The sequence below is a fragment of the Pseudophryne corroboree genome, chromosome 7 (genome assembly GCF_028390025.1).
Source record: "Pseudophryne corroboree isolate aPseCor3 chromosome 7, aPseCor3.hap2, whole genome shotgun sequence".
Classification (NCBI taxonomy): domain Eukaryota; kingdom Metazoa; phylum Chordata; class Amphibia; order Anura; family Myobatrachidae; genus Pseudophryne; species Pseudophryne corroboree.
The window spans coordinates 73,497,375-73,515,656 of NC_086450.1; the positions used below are offsets into that span (position 1 = coordinate 73,497,375).

Here is an 18,282-nt window from a genome sequence, read left to right on the forward strand (position 1 = left end):
TTACTCCTCTACGTCTTATAATTCTCAGTACCTTAGGTATGAGAAGCAGAGGAGGGAACACATACACCGACTGGTACACCCACGGTGTTACCAGAACGTCCACAGCTATTGCCTGAGGGTCTCTTGACCTGGCGCAATACCTGTCCCGTTTTTTTGTTCAGACGGGACGCCATCATGTCCACCTTTGGTATTTCCCAACGGTTCACAATCATGTGGAAAAACTTCCCGATGAAGTTTCCACTCTCCCGGGTGGAGGTCGTGCCTGCTGAGGAAGTCTGCTTCCCAGTTTCCATTCCCGGAATGAAACACTGCTGACAGTGCTATCACATGATTTTCCGCCCAGCGAAAAGTCCTTGCAGTTTTTGCCATTGCCCTCCTGCTTCTTGTGCCGCCCTGTCTGTTTACGTGGGCGACTGCCGTGATGTTTTTCCCACTGGATCAATACCGGCTGACCTTGAAGCAGAGGTCTTGCTAAGCTTAGAGCATTATAAAATTACCCTTAGCTCCAGTATATTTATGTGGAGAAAAGTCTCCAGACGTGATCACACTCCCTGGAAATTTTTTCCTTGTGTGACTGCTCCCCAGCCTCTCGGGCTGGCCTCCGTGGTCACCAGCATCCAATCCTGAATGCCGAATCTGCGGCCCTCTAGAAGATGAGCACTCTGTAACCACCACAGGAGAGACACCCTTGTCCTTGGATATAGGGTTATCCGCTGATGCATCTGAAGATGCGATCCGGACCATTTGTCCAGCAGATCCCACTGAAAAGTTCTTGCGTGAAATCTGCCGAATGGAATTGCTTCGTAGGAAGCCTCTTTTCCTGGTTTTAGGAGGTTCCTGACTAGCTCGGATAACTCCCTGGCTTTCTCTTCCGGGAGAAACACCTTTTTCTGGACTGTGTCCAGAATCATCCCTAGGCACAGCAGACGTGTCGTCGGGAACAGCTGCGATTTTGGAATATTTAGAATCCACCCGTGCTGTTGTAGCAGTATCCGAGATAGTGCTACTCCGACCTCCAACTGTTCCCTGGACTTTGCCCTTATCAGGAGATCGTCCAAGTAAGGGATAATTAAGACGCCTTTTCTTTGAAGAAGAATCATCATTTCGGCCATTACCTTGGTAAAGACCCGGGGTGCCGTGGACAATCCAAACGGCAGCGTCTGAAACTGATAGTGACAGTTCTGTACCACGAACCTGAAGTACCCTTAGTGAGAAGGGCAAATTTGGGACATGGAGGTAAGCATCCCTGATGTCCCGGGACACTATATAGTCCCCTTCTTCCTGGTTCGTTATCACTGCTCTGAGTGACTCCATCTTGATTTGAACCTTTGTAAGTGTTCAAAAAATTTTTTTTTAGATTTAGAATAGGTCTCACCTAGCCTTCTGGCTTCAGTACCACAATACAGTGTGGAATAATACCCCTTTCCTTGTTGTAGGAGGGGTAATTTGATTATCACCTGCTGGGAATACAGCTTGTGAATTGTTTCCCATACTGCCTCCTTGTCGGAGGGAGACCTTGGTAAAGCAGACTTCAGGAGCCTGCGAGGGGGAAACGTCTCGACATTCCAATCTGTACCCCTGGGATACTACTTGTAGGATCCAGGGGTCCTGTACGGTCCCAGCGTCATGCTGAGAGCTTGGCAGAAGCGGTGGAAGGCTTCTGTTCCTGGGAATGGGCTGCCTGCTGCAGTCTTCTTCCCTTTCCTCTATCCCTGGGCAGATATGACTCTTATAGGGACGAAAGGACTGAGGCTGAAAAGACGGTGTCTTTTTCTGCAGAGATGTGACTTAGGGTAAAAACGGTGGATTTTCCAGCAGTTGCCGTGGCCACCAGGTCCGATGGACCGACCCCAAATAACTCCTCTTCCTTTATACGGCAATACACCTTTGTGCCGTTTGGAATCTGCATCACCTGACCACTGTCGTGTCCATAAACATCTTGTGGCAGATATGGACATCGCACTTACTCTTGATGCCAGAGTGCAAATATCCCTCTGTGCATCTCGTATATATAGAAATGCATCCTTTAAATGCTCTATAGTCAATAAAATACTGTCCCTGTCAAGGGTATCAATATTTTTAGTCAGGGAATCCGACCAAGCCACCCCAGCTCTGCACATCCAGGCTGAGGCGATCGCTGGTCGCAGTATAACACCAGTATGTGTGTATATATTTTTTATGATATTTTCCAGCCTCCTGTCAGCTGGCTCCTTGAGGACGGCCCTATCTATAGACGGTACCGCCACTTGTTTTGATAAGCGTGTGAGCGCCTTATCCACCCTAAGGGGTGTTTCCCAACGCGCCCTAACTTCTGGCGGGAAAGGGTATACCGCCAATAATTTTCTATCGGGGGGAACCCACGCATCATCACACACTTCCTTTAATTTATCTGATTCAGGAAAAACTACAGGTAGTTTTTTTCACATCCCACATAATACCCTCTTTTGTGGTACTTGTAGTATCAGAAATATGTAACACCTCCTTCATTGCCCTTAACATGTAACGTGTGGCCCTAAAGGGAAATACGTTTGTTTCTTCACCGTCGACACTGAAATCAGTGTCCGTGTCTGTGTCTGTCGACCGACTGAGGTAAAAGGACGTTTTAACGCCCCTGACGGTGTTTGAGACGCCTGGACAGGTACTAATTTGTTTGCCAGCCGTCTCATGTCGCCAACCGACCTTGCAGCGTGTTGACATTATCACGTAATTCCATAAATAAGCCATCCATTCCGGTGTCGACTCCCTAGAGAGTGACATCACCATTACAGGCAATTTGCTCCGCCTCCTCACCAACATCGTCCTCATACATGTCGACACACACGTACCGACATATAGCACACACACACAGGGAATGCTCTGATAGAGGACAGGACCCCACTAGCCCCTTGGGGAGACAGAGGGAGAGTTTGCCAGCACACACCAAAGCGCTATATTTTACAGGGATAGCCTTATAATAAGTGCTCCCTTATAGCTGCTTTTATAAAATCACAATTTCGCCAAATTTTGCCCCCCCTCTCTTGATTTAACCCTGTTTCTGTAGTGCAGTGCAGGGGAGAGCCTGGGAGCCTTCCTGACCAGCGGAACTGTGTGAGGAAATGGCGCTGTGTGCTGAGGAGATAGGCCCCGCCCCCTTTTCGGCGGGCTCGTCTCCCGCTTAAAAATGGATTCTGGCAGGGGTTAAATATCTCCATATAGCCCCGGAGGCTATATGTGAGGTATTTTTTGCCAAAAAAAGGATTTTCATTGCTGCCCAGGGCGCCCCCCCCCAGCGCCCTGCACCCTCAGTGACTGCCGTGTGAAGTGTGCTGAGAGCAATGGCGCACAGCTGCAGTGCTGTGCGCTACCTTAAGAAGACTGAGGAGTCTTCTGCCGCCGATTCTGGACCTTCTTCTCTTTTCAGCATCTGCAAGGGGGCCGGCGGCGAGGCTCCGGTGACCATCCAGGCTGTACCTGTGATCGTCCCTCTGGAGCTAATGTCCAGTAGCCAAAGAAGCCAATCCATCCTGCACGCAGGTGAGTTCACTTCTTCTCCCCTAAGTCCCTCGATGCAGTGATCCTGTTGCCAGCAGGACTCACTGTAAAATAAAAAACCTAAGCTAAACTTTTCTAAGCAGCTCTTTAGGAGAGCCACCTAGATTGCACCCTTCTCGGCCGGGCACAAAAACCTAACTGAGGCTTGGAGGAGGGTCATAGGGGGAGGAGCCAGTGCACACCACCTGATCCTAAAGCTTTACTTTTTGTGCCCTGTCTCCTGCGGAGCCGCTATTCCCCATGGTCCTTTCAGGAACCCCAGCATCCACTAGGACGATAGAGAAAACTTTTTAGGAATTAACAGTTTTTATCGGGGGAAACCCACGCATCATCACACACTTCATTTAATTCCTCAGATGCAGGAAAAACTACAGGCAGTTTTTTCTCACCCAACATAATACCCTTTTTAGTGGTACTGGTATTATCAGAAATATGTAAAACATTTTCCATAGCCTCAATCATGTAACGTGTGGCCCTACTGGAAGTCACATTCGTCTCTTAATCGTCGACACTGGAGTCAGTATCCGTGTCGGCATCTGTATCTGCCATCTGAGGTAACGGGCGTTTTAGAGCCCCTGATGGCTTTTGAGACACCTGGACAGGCACAGGCTGAGTAGCCGGCTGTCTCATGTCATCAATCTTTTGTAAAGAGCTGACACTGTCACGTAATTCCTTCCATAAGCTCAGCCACTCAGGTGTCGACTACCTAGGGGGTGACATCTCCATTACAGGCAATTGCTCCGCCTCCACACCATTTTCCGCCTCATACATGTCGACACAATCGTACCGACACACACAGGGAATGCTCTGATAGAGGACAGGACCCCACTAGCCCTTTGGGGAGACAGAGGGAGAGTATGCCAGCACACACCAGAGCGCTATAGCTATATATATATATATATATATATATATATATATATATATCCTTATATTTTTATGGCACTCCCATTCATACTGTCATCCACCTGGGTGCCCTCCTCCGAACGCTATAGAACAACAGGGGGTACCTTCAATTATTGTCCATAGAGAAGGAAACCAGGCGGCACTCCAAGGATTTGGTGCAAACAAAAAATCTTTGTATTAAAGTGACAGTGCAAATAAATTAGTACAGCATAGTGCAAGCCACCGACGTTTCAACGCCCATCCGGCGTTTTTTTCAAGGTGCTATGCTTCTAAAGTGCAGCGTGACAAACAGCAATATCAAACATGTCTACAACAACTTTCCATAGGGGTATAAATACCTGAATACATGCGAGGTCCTCCCCGTGCGCTCCCGCCGGCCGGCGTCCCGAGGCCGGAAGCCGCGGCTGCACTAAGTTCCGGTCACGTGAGCCGCAGCTGTGGCGTGAACTCATGCCCCTTGCGTCGTTGCCTAGTAACCGCGATACACCGTAACCAAGGAGACCGGACCTGCCAGACGGAGCCAACACGGGGGTGACATCTGTGCAAAACATAAAGTGCATTGTGTGACAAAAACTACTACTTGTGTGGGCAATCAATTATGATTGCAAGAAACATTAAAATTTAAAGGAATAGAGGAATCTAAGAATTAAAATGCTGAGACAACTACTGGGCTATCTTATCATTATATCTTATAGTTTTTTGCATAATCAATTAAGGAAAAGGCAGGGTTAAATACTACTCACTGAAGTACAAGCTGCATATTAGGGGACGGGCTTACTGTTATATATATATATATATCCTACGGGGCGGTTAAACACTACAGGGCTATCAAAAGACTGACTTAATCTCAAAAGAGCAAAGTAAGGTTAATCATCACAAGAAAGCATTCCACATTGCTTGTTCATTTAGTCCACCGGGGGCCAGGGAGTCCAGCATATGGATCCACTTGGCTTCTTTCTGCGACAGCATCCTGGCTCGATTGCCACCCCTGGTCGGTTTCGGCACATGGTCAAGTATCATATGTCTCAACTGTGGCAGCGTATGGTTGGCTGCTTTAAAATGCCGCGCTACCGGTTGGTCATTGCCTCTTCCCTCCAGTGCTGCTCTGATAGCGGACCTATGTAGCGCCATGCGCTCTCGGAATGTTCTTATGGTTTGACCCACATATATATTTCCACAGGGACATACAATTGCATAAATGACAAACTGGGATGTACAGGAAAGGTGGTGTCTAATATCATATTCCTTGTTGGTTTTAGGGTGTCTGAAACTACTCCCGGTCAGCATATAGTTGCAGGTCTCACATTTTGGGCACTTGAAGCAGCCTCTGCGACTCGGGCCCAAAGCTCTCTTGGTAACGTCTAATTTCACCACTCTGTCCTTCAGATTGCGGCCCCTCTTGTAGCTAGGCATGATTGTGCTACCCTTGAAGCATGGTACTGCTGGATCTGAAGACACCAGTGGCCACAGCGCCCTCGTTGCCCTGGGGAGTACTGAACTAGCCGTTGTGAATTCCGTTATAAGTGGAATCCTCTTCTCCTCATTCTTTCTAGGTGTCGGCCTAAGTAACTCCACTCTGGGCATGTTCAATACCTCTTCCTTCAAGGACAATAGCGGGCCCTTGTGATAGCCTCTGGCTTGGAACTTATGGACTACAGCATCCAACGCTGGTTCTAATTTATGTCTTTCACTTGTTATTCTAGCCGCCCTCATGAGTTGTGACTTGGGTAGTCCATTCTTAAGGGCCGGCGGGTGGAAGCTGCTATGCAAAAGCAAGGTATTCCGGTCCGTTGGTTTGTTAAAGACCTCTGTAGTTATTACACCCCCTGTGACACTGATGCTGACGTCCAGGAAGTTAATTGTCTGGCTACTACAGGTCAAAGACAATTTCACTGGTGAATCACTCTTGTTATTACCATCCACCAACTCATCCAAGGTTGCTTGTTCCCCTCGCCAGAGCAATAGAAGGTCATCTATGTAGCGTTTGTACAGCAGGATGTTACTGCTAATAGATGTATGGGTCAAAAACAGGTCTCTTTCTATATCAAACATGTACACGTTGGCATACATTGGCGCTACATTCGATCCTATAGCACAACCGGTCAGCTGGAGATAATACCCACCGTTGTGGATAAAATAATTGTGTGTGAGGGTAAAGTGCAGCAACTGAAGAAACAGCTGTATATCCAAGGAATCAAATTTATTTTGGACCAAGAATCTCTCCATAGCCTCCATCCCCCTGGCATGAGGGATGATCGTATAGAGGCTTTTGACATCCAGTGTGGCCAGGATTATATCTGGAGGTAGGTACCCCAGATCTTTCAAGCAGTTTAGTAGATGTGTCGTGTCCTTGAGGTACGTGGGCTGGGTTGTTACCAAAGGTTGTAGAAGTGCGTCCAGGTATTGCGATACTGGTTGGGTCAGGGAACCTCTTGCGGAGATTATTGGCCTACCCGGTGGGTTTTCTTTATCTTTGTGGACCTTGGGGACCGTATAGAATATCGGAGTGATAGGAAAAGGTTGCGTGAGGGCCTTCACCGCTTTCTGGTCTATGAGGTTCTTCATGGCCGCTTCCTTCAGGAGGGCATCTAGTTTCTTTTTATAGACATTAGTCGGGTCTCCGGGCAATCTTTTATATGTACCCTGGTCCTTTAGCTGATTGTCAATCTCCTCTATGTACTGGATCTTATCCAAGATTACTATAGCCCCGCCCTTATCTGCGGGGCGTATGACTATGTCCATATATGTTGACAGGTCTGATTGCTTTGTCCTCTTCCCTAGATATATTCCTGTGCACTACAGGTTGAGCTTCAGCATACTTCTTTATTGAACCTTCTAGGAGACGTGTAAAGGTTTTTACTGAATCAGTAGAGGACGGGGGGTCAAATGAAGATTTGTTATTGGCTCCAGAGGGGAGAAAGGGATCTTTGGTAGTCGGTGGCTGTCTGGAGAAGTGTTCTTTTAGTCGCAGAGATCTACCAAAACGGTATTCTTCCACCTTCCATTTGAATGGGTCATGGAGATTAGTGGGTATAAAAGATAGACCCTTGCTTAAAATTCTTGTTTCTGCCTCCGTCAGCTGACGTTTTGAGAGATTGAAGATCAGTTCTTCCTTCTGGATGCCCTGGCTGGTGGCTTTGCGGATCCTTTCCCCTTGTCTCCCTCGCCTGGTTTGGTGGGGTTTCTTCCTGCTGCCTGGTCCCGTGCCGCCACTCCTAAAGGGCCACGACCTGGGGTAGTGGTAGCCTCATCTGATTCCACCATATTGAAGTCGCTATCACTGTTAGAGGAATTGGGGTTTCTAAAGTTTCTTCCTCGTTTATCTCTCCAGCTGCTTCTGCCTCTACTCGGTTGCTGATAGTCCCTCTCCAGGCCATACATCCAGCGGTACACCCTATTCTCCTCATAGTCCAGATTAACTGTATGTAATTTACTCTTCTTAAAGTTAATCAGGTCGTATTTATATTTTTTTATTTGTTGCTCCAACTTCTCCACAGCAGAGGAGATTAGCCACACACTACTGCGTTTGAGAAAAAAAGAGGTAGATTATCTCCTGCATGGGACGTCCCTTTCAGACTACTATCGGGCCAAAAGGATCCCACGTGGGTTTAGGGTCAGGAACACCCCGACAATAGGCCGAAATAGTCCAGACTTCTGCTACAAATGGATAGCCATCCTGAACAAGTGCAGCATGGACCTCATGCTCCTTGTCATAGAAGAGGCTGGAAAGGAATTAAAGAATATAGAGAGAAAATCCAAGAGTGTACCACTGAGTACCGTACCACCTTGGAGGATAGCACACATCAGGCCAGGTGGGAGAAGTTGGAGCAACAAATAAAAAAATATAAATACGACCTGATTAACTTTAAGAAGAGTAAATTACATACAGTTAATCTGGACTATGAGGAGAATAGGGTGTACCGCTGGATGTATGGCCTGGAGAGGGACTATCAGCAACCGAGTAGAGGCAGAAGCAGCTGGAGAGATAAACGAGGAAGAAACTTTAGAAACCCCAATTCCTCTAACAGTGATAGCGACTTCAATATGGTGGAATCAGATGAGGCTACCACTACCCCAGGTCGTGGCCCTTTAGGAGTGGCGGCACGGGACCAGGCAGCAGGAAGAAACCCCACCAAACCAGGCGAGGGAGACAAGGGGAAAGGATCCGCAAAGCCACCAGCCAGGGCATCCAGAAGGAAGAACTGATCTTCAATCTCTCAAAACGTCAGCTGACGGAGGCAGAAACAAGAATTTTAAGCAAGGGTCTATCTTTTATACCCACTAATCTCCATGACCCATTCAAATGGAAGGTGGAAGAATACCGTTTTGGTAGATCTCTGCGACTAAAAGAACACTTCTCCAGACAGCCACCGACTACCAAAGATCCCTTTCTCCCCTCTGGAGCCAATAACAAATCTTCATTTGACCCCCCGTCCTCTACGGATTCAGTAAAAACCTTTACACGTCTCCTAGAAGGTTCAATAAAGAAGTATGCTGAAGCTCAACCTGTAGTGCACAGGAATATATCTAGGGAAGAGGACAAAGCAATCAAAGACCTGTCAACATATATGGACATAGTCATACGCCCCGCAGATAAGGGCGGGGCTATAGTAATCTTGGATAAGATCCAGTACATAGAGGAGATTGACAATCAGCTAAAGGACCAGGGTACATATAAAAGATTGCCCGGAGACCCGACTAATGTCTATAAAAAGAAACTAGATGCCCTCCTGAAGGAAGCGGCCATGAAGAACCTCATAGACCAGAAAGCGGTGAAGGCCCTCACGCAACCTTTTCCTATCACTCCGATATTCTATACGGTCCCCAAGGTCCACAAAGATAAAGAAAACCCACCGGGTAGGCCAATAATCTCCGCAAGAGGTTCCCTGACCCAACCAGTATCGCAATACCTGGACGCACTTCTACAACCTTTGGTAACAACCCAGCCCACGTACCTCAAGGACACGACACATCTACTAAACTGCTTGAAAGATCTGGGGTACCTACCTCCAGATATAATCCTGGCCACACTGGATGTCAAAAGCCTCTATACGATCATCCCTCATGCCAGGGGGATGGAGGCTATGGAGAGATTCTTGGTCCAAAATAAATTTGATTCCTTGGATATACAGCTGTTTCTTCAGTTGCTGCACTTTACCCTCACACATAATTATTTTATCCACAACGGTGGGTATTATCTCCAGCTGACCGGTTGTGCTATAGGATCGAATGTAGCGCCAATGTATGCCAACGTGTACATGTTTGATATAGAAAGAGACCTGTTTTTGACCCATACATCTATTAGCAGTAACATCCTGCTGTACAAACGCTACATAGATGACCTTCTATTGCTCTGGCGAGGGGAACAAGCAACCTTGGATGAGTTGGTGGATGGTAATAACAAGAGTGATTCACCAGTGAAATTGTCTTTGACCTGTAGTAGCCAGACAATTAACTTCCTGGACGTCAGCATCAGTGTCACAGGGGGTGTAATAACTACAGAGGTCTTTAACAAACCAACGGACCGGAATACCTTGCTTTTGCATAGCAGCTTCCACCCGCCGGCCCTTAAGAATGGACTACCCAAGTCACAACTCATGAGGGCGGCTAGAATAACAAGTGAAAGACATAAATTAGAACCAGCGTTGGATGCTGTAGTCAATAAGTTCCAAGCCAGAGGCTATCACAAGGGCCCGCTATTGTCCTTGAAGGAAGAGGTATTGAACATGCCCAGAGAGGAGTTACTTAGGCCGACACCTAGAAAGAATGAGAAGAGGATTCCACTTATAACGGAATTCACAACGGCTAGTTCAGTACTCCCCAGGGCAACGAGGGCGCTGTGGCCACTGGTGTCTTCAGATCCAGCAGTACCATGCTTCAAGGGTAGCACAATCATGCCTAGCTACAAGAGGGGCCGCAATCTGAAGGACAGAGTGGTGAAATTAGACGTTACCAAGAGAGCTTTGGGCCCGAGTCGCAGAGGCTGCTTCAAGTGCCCAAAATGTGAGACCTGCAACTATATGCTGACCGGGAGTAGTTTCAGACACCCTAAAACCAACAAGGAATATGATATTAGACACCACCTTTCCTGTACATCCCAGTTTGTCATTTATGCAATTGTATGTCCCTGTGGAAATATATATGTGGGTCAAACCATAAGAACATTCCGAGAGCGCATGGCGCTACATAGGTCCGCTATCAGAGCAGCACTGGAGGGAAGAGGCAATGACCAACCGGTAGCGCGGCATTTTAAAGCAGCCAACCATACGCTGCCACAGTTGAGACATATGATACTTGACCATGTGCCGAAACCGACCAGGGGTGGCAATCGAGCCAGGATGCTGTCGCAGAAAGAAGCCAAGTGGATCCATATGCTAGACTCCCTGGCCCCCGGTGGACTAAATGAACAAGCAATGTGGAATGCTTTCTTGTGATGATTAACCTTACTTTGCTCTTTTGAGATTAAGTCAGTCTTTTGATAGCCCTGTAGTGTTTAACCGCCCCGTAGGATATATATATATATATATATATATATATATATAACAGTAAGCCCGTCCCCTAATATGCAGCTTGTACTTCAGTGAGTAGTATTTAACCCTGCCTTTTCCTTAATTGATTATGCAAAAAACTATAAGATATAATGATAAGATAGCCCAGTAGTCTCAGCATTTTAATTCTTAGATTCCTCTATTCCTTTAAATTTTAATGTTTCTTGCAATCATAATTGATTGCCCACACAAGTAGTAGTTTTTGTCACACAATGCACTTTATGTTTTGCACAGATGTCACCCCCGTGTTGGCTCCGTCTGGCAGGTCCGGTCTCCTTGGTTACGGTGTATCGCGGTTACTAGGCAACGACGCAAGGGGCATGAGTTCACGCCACAGCTGCGGCTCACGTGACCGGAACTTAGTGCAGCCGCGGCTTCCGGCCTCGGGACGCCGGCCGGCGGGAGCGCACGGGGAGGACCTCGCATGTATTCAGGTATTTATACCCCTATGGAAAGTTGTTGTAGACATGTTTGATATTGCTGTTTGTCACGCTGCACTTTAGAAGCATAGCACCTTGAAAAAAACGCCGGATGGGCGTTGAAACGTCGGTGGCTTGCACTATGCTGTACTAATTTATTTGCACTGTCACTTTAATACAAAGATTTTTTGTTTGCACCAAACCCTTGGAGTGCCGCCTGGTTTCCTTCTCTATGGACAATAATTGAAGGTACCCCCTGTTATATATATATATATATATACACACAGGGATAACCTTATAGAAGTGTTTTTCCCCTTATAGCTGCTGTTTTATTAATACTGCGCCTAATTAGTGCCCCACTCTCTTTTTTTAACCCCTTTCTGTAGTGTAGTAACTGCAGGGGAGAGCCAGGGAGCTTCCCTCCAACGGAGCTGTGAGAGAAAATGGCGCCAGTGTGCTGAGGAGATAGGCTCCGCCCCTTTTTCGCGGACTTTTCTCCCGCATTTTTATGGATTCTGGCAGGGGTTAAAATACATCCATATAGCCCTGGGGGTTATATGTGATGTATGTTTGCCAGCCAAGGTGTTTTTATTGCTGCTCAGGGCGCCCCCCCCCCAGCGCCCTGCACCCTCAGTGACTGCAGTGTGAGGTGTGTATGAGGAGCAATGGCGCACAGCTGCAGTGCTGTGCGCTACCTTGGTGAAGACTGATGTCTTCTGCCGCCGATTTTCCGGACTTCTTCTTGCTTCTGGCTCTGTAAGGGGGCCGGCGGCGCGGCTCTGGGACCGGACTCCGAGGCTGGGCCTGTGTTCGGTCCCTCTGGAGCTAATGGTGTCCAGTAGCCAAGAAGCCCAAGCTGGCTGCAAGCAGGCAGGTTCGCTTCTTCTCCCCTTAGTCCCTCGATGCAGTGAGCCTGTTGCTAGCAGGTCTCACTGAAAATAAAAAACCTAAAAAACTAAACTTTCACTAAGAAGCTCAGGAGAGCCCCTAGTGTGCACCCTTCTCGGCCGGGCACAAAAATCTAACTGAGGCTTGGAGGAGGGTCATGGGGGGGGAGGAGCCAGTGCACACCAGGTAGTCCTAAAGCTTTACTTTTGTGCCCAGTCTCCTGCGGAGCCGCTATTCCCCATGGTCCTTACGGAGTTCCCAGCATCCACTAGGACGTCAGAGAAAATAGGATTTTGGTACTTACCAGGTAAATCCTTTTCTTTGAATCCATAGGGGGCACTGGAGTACTCTTGGGATATGGACGGGCGTAGCCGATCAAAGGCACTGAATATTCAAATTTAGGACTCTCCCCCCCCTCCATATCCCCAAGTACCTCAGTGTACTTTGCCAGTGTTTTTTACTGAGCGAACAGGATATAGAGAGGTTGACAATGGAGAATCCCTATAACATAACGGACAACCACAAAGTTGATCCGTAACCTTATTGTCAACTAAACAGTTGACACCTTAACCGATAGAACTTTATAATTTGAGCCAATTGGTGAAAATGTGTTACCATAAGCTCCTTTGAGCTTAATACCATCCAAGTTAAATTTGTTCACTAAGCTCCCTTGAGCTTAAAACAACCCAGGTAAAACTGCTCTGGGCGGGCGTCCAGTGCCCCCTATGGATTCAAAGAAAAGGATTTACCTGGTAAGTACCAAAATCCTATTTTCTTTATCATCCACTAGGGGTCACTGGAGTACTCTTGGGACGTACCAAAGCTTCCCTCGTGGGCGGGAGAGCTGTTTGATACTTGTAACAGTAGGCAGGCCAAAGCTAAATGCTGATGGCGCCACCATTAATAACGTATAACCGTGCACAAACGTGGTGCACTGAAGGCTATGTAGCCGCGTCGTAGCCGCTGCACGACCCGTTGGGTCTGACATTCCCACAGAACCTGTGGGATGAACTATTACTGACGTAGGCGATTGTAACTTAGCCTTAAAGTAAGTCTGATTTGTAGTCATTATTATCCAACTGGATAATGTCTGCTGAGAAACTGGCTAACCCCAGTTTGCAGTATCATATAGAACAAACAACATATTCATATCACGTACTGTAGACGTTCGGTACATATATAAACGCGTAACGCGTGTACCACATTCAGAATTCAAGAATGTGCTGTCCACACAGGAAGCACTATTGGTATATTGATGTGAAGAATACGAAAGCGGATTTCGTCCGAAGATCTGCTTTGTCATGAGAAACTCAAATACGGTGGCTTGGAATACAAGGCACCCAAATATGAAAACAAAACCCTTGTCGAAGCACCATTGCCGAAGGCAAGGCTAGAAGAAAAATGTTTTCCAAAGTGAGAAACTTAATTCTCATTTGTTGTAAAGGTTCAAAAAATATGAAACTTAATTCCCCTTTGTTGAAAGGGTTCCAAAATATGAAAACTGTAATAAATCTGAACCCAACCTCAAATCGCCTGGCGCTGTAGGTAGGATAAATAGAGTCTGAACTTTGGTGACACCTTGTAGAAAGATGTTTACAGACGCAAATAGAGGCAAACGTCTTTGAAAATACGTTTACCACCCAGATACCTGCACTGTTAGTGCAGATGAACGCAGTTTTCCATCCCATCCCGTTTAACAGAATACGGGTACTTGAAGTATGATGTTGGAAACTTCCGAGGTTTACAACCTATGTAAGCACACGAAATGTTTTAATAATGAGCTGCCTTAAGCGGCTTACTATTTCGTTACATGGTTGGTATAACCGATACTGTAATGCTCTATTTTTTTAAGAGGGCGGTCTTCTGGAACGTTTCACGAATTTGCGTGTCATCCTAGCGCAGGGGCCATGCTAATCTTCTCTGTATCGTTCCAATTTTAGTATATGTGCTGCCGAAGCTAGCACTGAACCCTCACCCCGTCAACCGCAGCTGCGGTACATAGATAATAGGTACATAGGTAACTATGGGTAAAAGAACGTTCCCTGATGTAACAGGTTGGACGTATTATGAGCGGGCCAAGATCGTGTGCAAGTATTCATTGAAAATTCGAGAAGCAAACTTCTCTGAAACCCATGAGATACCACCAGTATGACTGTGACGAACTGTCTTCTGATCCGTTTTGGCAACGAAGAAAGAAGCGGAAATTGGTGAAGCCAGATACACGATGCTGAATGACCCCATGAATGTGATGTACACATACTGAGCTTTTGTAATTGTGGCGAGATGCCCTCATGTATACTTGAGGGTAACCCCCTTCTGTGGACTTACATCTTAAACACCTGTGTATTTAATGTCCAGTTTTTAAGATCCAAACCCTGACGGGTGAGATCGTCTGTCTAACAGATGTCCACTCACGGATTGATGTTGACATTCCCCATAATGGCGTTCTGAGCCATTGAAGATTTGAGTTACCTACCGCCTTGCCTTGCGGCTTATCGGTTCTCACTGGTTGTTCAGTATGCAACTGCCGTTGCTTTGTTTGACTGCTTAAGGGCAGCGTGAGCCAGGCATTAAAAACAAAATTAAATTACCTGAAACTCACGGTTGTTACTCTCCACGGAAATCTTTAGTAAAAAGTGAAAGATTTATTCGTGCTGAAGAGAAAACCAGAGTCTATCGTTGGTCAGACTGAAAGCGAATTATTTATTGCATTGTAAAATGTTCTAGGACATTTATCTATTGCATTGTAAAATGACCAGAGTTCTAGTACATTTATCGACAGCAATCTGTCGTGTTTAGAACCTTTGCGTTGATTTTAACTACAAATCCTGACTCTCTGTGACTGTCGTCTAGAGTATACGCACCCTTGTTCCTCTGTGGGACACGCGAGTGAAAGGTGGCGAACTAAATTGAAAACACATTTTTTTCTTAATAAGTAAATACACCAATGTACCGCTAGTGTGCGTGTACTTTTGTTCTTGCTGGTGTAGTAGGTAAAAGTCGTTGATTTACCGTATTTATAATCTTACCTAGGAATTTACATCGTTTAGACAGACTTAGATGTGATTGTTTTCAAACTTAATCTGCTACTGTAGTATACCTTAGTAGCGCAAGTTAGAGAAACTTTGTTAATACATAGTGAGATGAGCTATCATTCCAACATCACTGTAGCAAATACCGGAAGCGATAAGCAACGGTAGAAAAGAAATGCTAATGGTTGCTTGCAACCGCTAGAACCTGTGATGAAGAAACCTGACTGGGTAACTACGCATTGTGAAGATCAAATGCAATCATACAATTTTGTGGCTTCAATAAGCAAAAACTAACTGCAGAAAATCCATTTTCTAACTGTAATAAATGACTTGCTGCTTGATATTGAAACGGAGGTGTTTGATTTTGCTCAAACAGAGGGGAATAAGCGTACTATTGACTGGTTTATAAACCAGCAAAGACTAAATGACAACCTGCCAAACCGTTCCACAGAGGCAGTTTTGTCTTTAAGCTGTAAACAGCTGAGACCTATATAAGTTAAAGTCATGAAACCTCGCAAATGTAACATGTAAAAACGCGCTTCCACAATTGTAAAAGAGGTCATCAAACCACTGGCTTGCTGACTGTAACGTCCTGTCGTTACAAGGCGTGACTGTTTTTGTATAAAGGGATAAAACGCCGTAACAAATATACTGTATGCGGTAATGGCTGAATATCATAAAGGAATAAAAATTGCCGTTACAAGTATATCAAATTTAGGAGCAAACAAGCTCTGGCCTTGTTGCGCTTAACTAGCGACAATGAAAATAACCGGCGTTATCAGAAGCTTTCCAGCTATACTCTGCTGCTTCTTTTAACAGTGATCGGCATGGTTTCATACATAGATTCTAGCGACCCAAATGTATCCTGGGTTTTTATAATGTTTGACAGAAACTCATCAACCCATGACGGATCGCGTCCTTTTGGCAACCAATATGTATGGTTATCCAAACCCCCGCACTATCTGAGTGCTGGACTACTGTACCGTTCTCACTCGTATTTATCGGTGTGAGATTGACATAGAATCGTGCATTAAATTATAAGACCAGTGAAATAAACACTTTGGTACCCAAAAGAAAATTAGCCCTTTGGAAAGACTGTCTTTTGTTAGAGCTGGCGGAGTAATTCCGAGACTCCGATTACTGCTCTTTTAATTTGAATTGCCAATTTTATAAAAGTATTTTTAGTCTGCACTATAGCCTTACTTGCTATGTAGACAGACACCATAATAGGCAACAGACAGACACTTGCACGACTTAATGAAATTATTATATGGCATATATATATATATATATATATATATATATATATATATATATATATATATATATATATATATATATATATATATATGTTATTGCTGAACTGCATATTTATATGTATGGTTATTTCTCTGTACGGAAATCCCTAGGAAACTAAAGTATTCTTTATGTGAAAAACAGTTCATATTGCATATGAAACCCGAACCAAATTTCTACTAACACCCCTGCGCCTTCTGGTGGCTTAGAGATGTAGGGCAGGAATGTTCTGGAATTATCTTGAACTAAAAATTCCCACCAACACCCCTGCGCCTCCTTGTGGAGTAAAGGAGTATGGCCGGAATGTTCAGGAATTATAAACTGGAAAAACAGCAATAATTAAAATGGCCGTTTTGCTTTCACTGAAATTCACAGTACAGGCAATTTATAGCCTTAATAGCCTTTTATACAGTTAATATATATAGCGTATATGTTCTTACAGATCTATTATACAGTAAACACATACACTTAGTTAACCATACACTTAGTTAACCTCCAGTTACTATAAATCCAGGCTGCAGTGAATGTATTATATTGCAGCCTTAACAGAAACCCTTAGGTTATGATACTCTTAGGTTATGATACTCTTAGGTTATGATAGGCCATTAACTGCTTAACAAACTTTTGTTAACCCCTGCAGCCTTTTATATCTGCTGCTATGGCCATATACTCCCCCCTCACCCCCCCTTGCAGCTGTGCTGCTTGTAAGGTAACTTCCCATGTTACCTGCAGCGGTGCCGGGAGAGCAGGAGAACGCAGAGTATAGCTGCGGCGACTACAGACATCAGTGACCGGATATGGCGTCGTTGGCTGTCTGCCGAGTAGCTGGCTCGGGCGGCGCTGTGTACAGCGGTGGCCGGGTACCAGCGTTGTGAGAGCGGCCGGCGTCTGATTGACGTGCGGCCGCTCTGAGCTGTGCTCCGGAGTAGCTGGCTCGGCCGGCGCTGTGTACAGCGGTGGCCGGGTACCAGAGTTGGGAGAGCGGCCGGCGTCTGTGTTTGACGTGCGGCCGCTCTGAGCTGTGGTTCCGTCTTAGCGATGGGAGAGCGGCCGCCGTGTGTCTCGGAGCTTACTTACTGTATAAGTGCTGGGAGAGCGGCCGGCGTCTGATTGACGTGCGGCCGCTTTGAGCAGTGCTCCGTAGTTCTGCCAAGTAGCTGGCTCGGGCGGCGCTGTGTACAGCGATGGCCGGGTTGGGAGAGCGGCCGGCGTCTGATTGACGTGCGGCCGCTCTGAGCAGTGCTCCGGAGTTCTCTCGGGCGGCCTGATCTGTATTAGTGCTGGGAGAGCGGCCGGCGTCTGTGATTGACGTGCGGCCGCTCTGCTGCTAGGTAGTGCGGCGGCTGGAGCGGGTGCAGGGAGATATTCAGCGGTATGCTGTAATAGCTGTGGTCAACATAAAATAAACACTTTCCCCACACTGCAGGGCGGCAGCGTGAGCTGACCGCCCTGACCCACCATACCTTGTGCTGCAAGCTCCGTCCAGCTTGTGACCACTTCTCATGCTGGCTGTGACGGGCTTCTCAGTCATCTTGGCTGTGACGGAGCTTCTTTTTGTAAGCTCCGTCCAGTTGTTTTCCGTGCAGCTTGCAGTAACCAGCTGCCTGTGGCTGTGAGGGTGCTCTTTGTGAGGACCGACACGCCATGCGCTGCCTTATAGCGCCT

General features: G+C 46.4%; 1 protein-coding gene, 1 non-coding gene and 1 pseudogene across 3 annotated transcripts in view; all 3 read right to left on the reverse strand.

The window, feature by feature from the left end:
• NUP35 (nucleoporin 35) overlaps positions 1-18,282 on the reverse strand; it is a 66,812-nt gene that overhangs the window by 20,892 nt on the left and 27,638 nt on the right. The window lies entirely within an intron of this gene.
• Positions 14,147-14,253, reverse strand: LOC134946947 (U6 spliceosomal RNA). The gene has a single exon (XR_010182492.1). It is a non-coding gene; the product is annotated as a U6 spliceosomal RNA (small nuclear RNA).
• On the reverse strand, positions 14,858-14,964 carry LOC134946912 (U5 spliceosomal RNA; annotated as a pseudogene).